This window comes from Mytilus galloprovincialis, chromosome 2, assembly GCF_965363235.1.
Source record: "Mytilus galloprovincialis chromosome 2, xbMytGall1.hap1.1, whole genome shotgun sequence".
NCBI lineage: Eukaryota > Metazoa > Mollusca > Bivalvia > Mytilida > Mytilidae > Mytilus > Mytilus galloprovincialis.
The window spans coordinates 95,161,925-95,166,721 of record NC_134839.1 but is presented as its reverse complement, the minus strand read 5'-3'; the positions used below and the strand labels follow the sequence as shown (position 1 = coordinate 95,166,721).

Genomic DNA, 4,797 nt, shown 5'->3' with positions numbered 1-4,797 from the left:
TAATTCAAAAGAAACAGAAAATCGTTATTTTCATTAAATTTTCTTGTGTCCATAGGCCACTATACTGTCATACGGTGTAAGTAAATAAACTTGAACAAAACAAACTAATTTATTTCTATTACTACGCATCTATGAAACAAAAACTGATTATTGCGTGTTGGATTGAAGACATCGTGCAATGAGTTTTTATTGGAAAAGCCATGCATTATTACCATTTCACACCTGTATAACCATTTATGACTTGTGGTATTTTTAAGGTCATGTATGATGTCGGTTAGCGTCATCAATCATAATTATTTAATGAGATCATAAGTGTGTCATTTATATGTTAAGGAGCCCTTCCTGTTGGTCTCATACAGACAAGGAATTGTGGATTTTTTTAAAGTCTAGCGCAATAAAAATATATAAAAAAGATCTAGCGCTGGACTTTAAACCTACATCTCTAGCGTGCGACTTTTGATCTCCTGTGCTGGACTTGACATCTTCAGTGTACGACTTTAAATATAGGGCTAGACATTAACAGTTATAGCGCTAGACTTTTACATTCAAAGTGCTGGACTTCTGAATCTCCAGTGCTGGACTTTACATATTCAGCGCTTGACAGTGAATATACAGCGCTATAGCGCTAAACTTTTACACTTACAGCGCTAGACTTTTACATTTACAGCGCTAGACTTTTGCACCTCTAGTGGTGGACTTCGGAACTCCATTGCTGGATTTTACATTACTAAATTGGAATCAGCAGATAGATAAAATGTCATGTACTATATCAAACAGAATCAATTTATTACAAAAGATAAGAAAATATTTACCTATGCATATACGTATTATCTATTTTAATGCTTATATTCTGCCATTATTTGATTATTGTTGCAATATATGGGGAAGCTGTTGTGAAAGTGGAATAAATAAACTTAATAAGTTATTAAAGAAATCTGCTAGGGTTATAGTAGAAGCTGACATAATGACATCATCCAGTTTATTGTTTAATAGTTTACACTGGTTAACTGTGGAAAAACGCATTCAATACCAAAAGGTATGGTTCCTAACTATTTACAAGAAAATTTTCATTTTACTGATAATCAAAATTATAACTTACGTTCAGCTGATGAAAAACTAAACTTCCAAAACCCAAAACAATTTTTTTAAAGAAAACATTTACATATTCAGGTTCTCAAATATGGAACAGTTTACCAAATGAAATAAAAATGAGTAATACACTTGTATCTTTTAAAACAAAATGTTACAAATTTTTCATCAATTGTGCAAATTAATATGCTTTTTCATTATTATTTAAATACAATTGCATATTGTGTATAATATAACTTTATAATACTCTATGTACTTATAAATATGTTATTATTATTTTGAGGACTCTCAGGAAGATTAGTTTTAACTAATGGGATCATCCTCTTGAAATAAAGATTATTTATTTTATTTATTTATTTATTTACAAGATTGATCGTTTATATAAATATACAGTGTTAATTTCCATTGTTTAACCCAAGCGTACATTTTAGATAAATAAATTGAATGAAAACTACGGTTCCTAATTTGTGCATTGGAATTAAAAATTCGATATGCATCATTACTTTCTTTTGTTTACAACTCTGTCTTGTATTGTTCTGGTCGTACTATTTCAAATATTCAATTTCATGACTGTATCATGTGTATCCATAAGTTTACCATAGTACTATCATATGGTTGGGTTAAAAATTAATGGTAAACCCTTAGGCTAGTTTTTACTGTTTTAATGTTTAATCTTACCGTTTTAATTTCTTGACATAACTGCACGACTCGATTCTCAATTATATGTGTTAAGATAATCGTTGCAAAGAATCCTGCTCAAACTTTAGTGAAAGACGGGGTTAATCTTGCTTTGTTGCGAGAGTTTATATTCTTTGTTGAAGGCAATTGTAGTGACCTGCAATACAAGTTCCATTCAATTGAGTTTAGTTATTATATGTCTTGTGTTTCTGTCTCTGCCCTAGGTTTTCTATATGAGTCTATTGGCACGAGAAACTTCATGTGAGCTTGACCTTTGTCCTCAATGTAAAACTTGTATATTTTGTTTGAATTAAATGGAGAATTAACTGTATGATTGGCATTCGTACCACATCTTCTAAGATATATTAGATACATAAGATATATTGTTAGTTTAGTGTACCACAATGACCCTTTTATCAAAATCCTTTTTTTTTCACAAGAATCTCTTGACCAGACTATGACTTTTTGACTCTTGACCTTTGCATATTGGATGTGTCTCTTGGTATGATTACCTTGACGTCAAGTCAGGAGTCTCTGGTTTTTGTTAGTCTTGTATATTTTTAATTGTAAGTTGATTTTATAATTTGAAGTTTGAACTGGTACAAATTTTGTTAAGGGCCATCTGAAGCCCGCCTCTGGAAGAGGGATTTTCTCGCTTTGTTGAAGATATAAAAAAGAAGATGTGGTATGGTTGCCAATGAGACAACTATCCACAAAAGACTAAAATGACACAGACTTTAACAACTATAGGTCCCCGTACGGCCTTCAACAATGAGCAAAGCCCATACCGCATAGTCAGCTATGAGGACTCATAAATGGCCTTTGACTGCTTTCTGCTCTTTTGACATTGTTACTGTCTCTTTTACACATTCCACATTTCCATTCTCAATTTTTTAGAATGTTTGGTTCAGATGAAACTAAATCCTTTAATTTCCGTGAATATCAAGTAAGAAAATTTACTGCTTCAGTAGCATCATGTTCTGCCAGCTGTGATAGATAATGCAAAATGTTTCAATCATTTTACCTTAGATTTCATTTCATGGACATGTAGGTATGAATAGTCTGCTTTTACATCATAAAAATTCACACAGAAGTTATACGCATATCAATAAACTGAACTCAATGCTAAGAACCATTAAAGTACACTTAGACAGAGAGCTCAATCTAGTGAAACACTTTGTTAAGTTGGTCACATTTAACTTGATATCACTGTCTGTTACCAAACTGCACCGAGATCCTGAAAAAAAATGTACAAGTTCAGTTTATTTAAAAAAGAATTCAATGGAAGAAAATAAGCTGATTACTGAAGTAAATGTAGAATATGTCTATTAATCACAGATGCCCCTGCTTGTGAAAAAAATGAGTAAACTTCCACATATAGATGCAGGATTCGCGTAATTTTGACCGTTTTGTGACCATAAGCATTGTGAATAAGTTTCAAAACATTTGGCTGAGGCAAATTAAAGTTAAAGAACAGAAACAATAGATTTAGCAGTTTTCCTATCTCAAGGCTCCGGGTTGACATTTGTATCATTGGTAATCGTACCACAACTTTTTACATATAAAAATCAAAGAGCTGAATAGCTCTGAGGGGAAAGACGACCCTTGTTTCTATTTAATTATTTTTTTTTTTGGAAAAGGGGGGGGGGGTATCTTTTGATAGTCTTCATATAAAGAATGATAAAAGAGAACAGCTAGAACACGCAGAAAGGTTGACAATATTGAAATCATTTGTTTTTTATGTAATTTCATTTCCTTAGTTTAGGATTCAATTTGGACCAATGGAAGAGATCTGCATCTTCTAAATCTAAACATTTGATTAAAGTTGATAGTTAATTATCTAAAATTCAACTGAATTCTGTCATTTCACAACAACTACAATATTTTTTGAAATCTTGATTGTTTACCACTGAACTGCAGGCTAGGGCCATTTTCCATTTTTTGTGACAGTACTCTTGGATTTTTAATTTTTTTCTTAAGAAAGTGTGGACTGAAAAATCTATTCAGTTTTAAATTTCCATTGATAAAGTTCCCAGTTACAACTCTCATCACAGGGAAACAGGTACTAATAAAAAACAATATGATTGATGTAAACTGTGTGAAGCTTGTTTCCAAATCCTAAATTTGAAATATTTGTAAATTTCATGAATAAATAGGTTGAAACTACAAAATGCAACATTTTTAATTTTTTTTTTTTTTTACCATTACAATGATTTAGTTTTAATGGAAGACTACTAATCCAATGAAATGTCACATTTTAAGTGTTTAAATACATTAACTTTTATTTAAGTGGATAATTACTCATCAGTTGAGGTGCTCCTGAATTGGAGGAAGATTCTCAAAACAGAATTTATACAGAAAAAAATCAATAAAATTGTTTCTCTCCCCTATCTCATGTAACCCCACGATCTTTGTTTACTTTGAAAGTTGCTGACCTACAAATTAAAGTATTGCATGTTGATGTTTGAATCATCTACAGCAAACAATATTATGTTTAGATTTAGCAAATACCAATTTGTAATTAGTGCACGATCTCTGGGAATGATTTAAATAACCAGTGAAGGATATCCCTGCTTCTGGTGGCATTCCAAGAATGACGTCACTATAAAATACAATGTAGGTTGGATATATTTAGAATATCTCGTCATACTGATTTTTCCGGATTGTAAAAGAAACGTTAATAGTGTAAAGGAGAGCTCAAGATACGATAATTTCGTTAGAAACAGAAGGGAAATGTGTAAAAAAGTGTTTAAAGTCAAACTATTCATTTCTGGGTCTCCTTCTCTTCAATCTAAGTAAGATTTGTTGGGGGGTTTTCCACACTATAAAAACAAAATGAATGATGTGAGGGAATGTCACTCTGGTCAGCCCCATAGGGGATTGACGGCTTGAAGCCGTCTTTCCCCAAAAACATGAACAGTGACGCCATCGTGACCCAATATTGAGCTTCACAGATCTGTGTTATGGGGTAATGTGAATCGCGTATAAGGTTCATAACATTTGATTGAGTCAGACTTATTGAGGGCCCTC

At 32.1% G+C, this 4,797-nt stretch overlaps 1 long non-coding RNA gene across 1 annotated transcript; it reads right to left on the bottom strand.

The window, feature by feature from the left end:
- Positions 1–1,736: 1,736 nt before the first annotated feature.
- LOC143064959 (uncharacterized) lies at positions 1,737–2,861 on the bottom strand. Its single transcript, XR_012975360.1, has 2 exons — positions 2,792–2,861; positions 1,737–1,924 (listed from the first exon to the last, which is right to left on the bottom strand). It is a non-coding gene; the product is annotated as an uncharacterized LOC143064959 (long non-coding RNA).
- Positions 2,862–4,797: the final 1,936 nt, after the last annotated feature.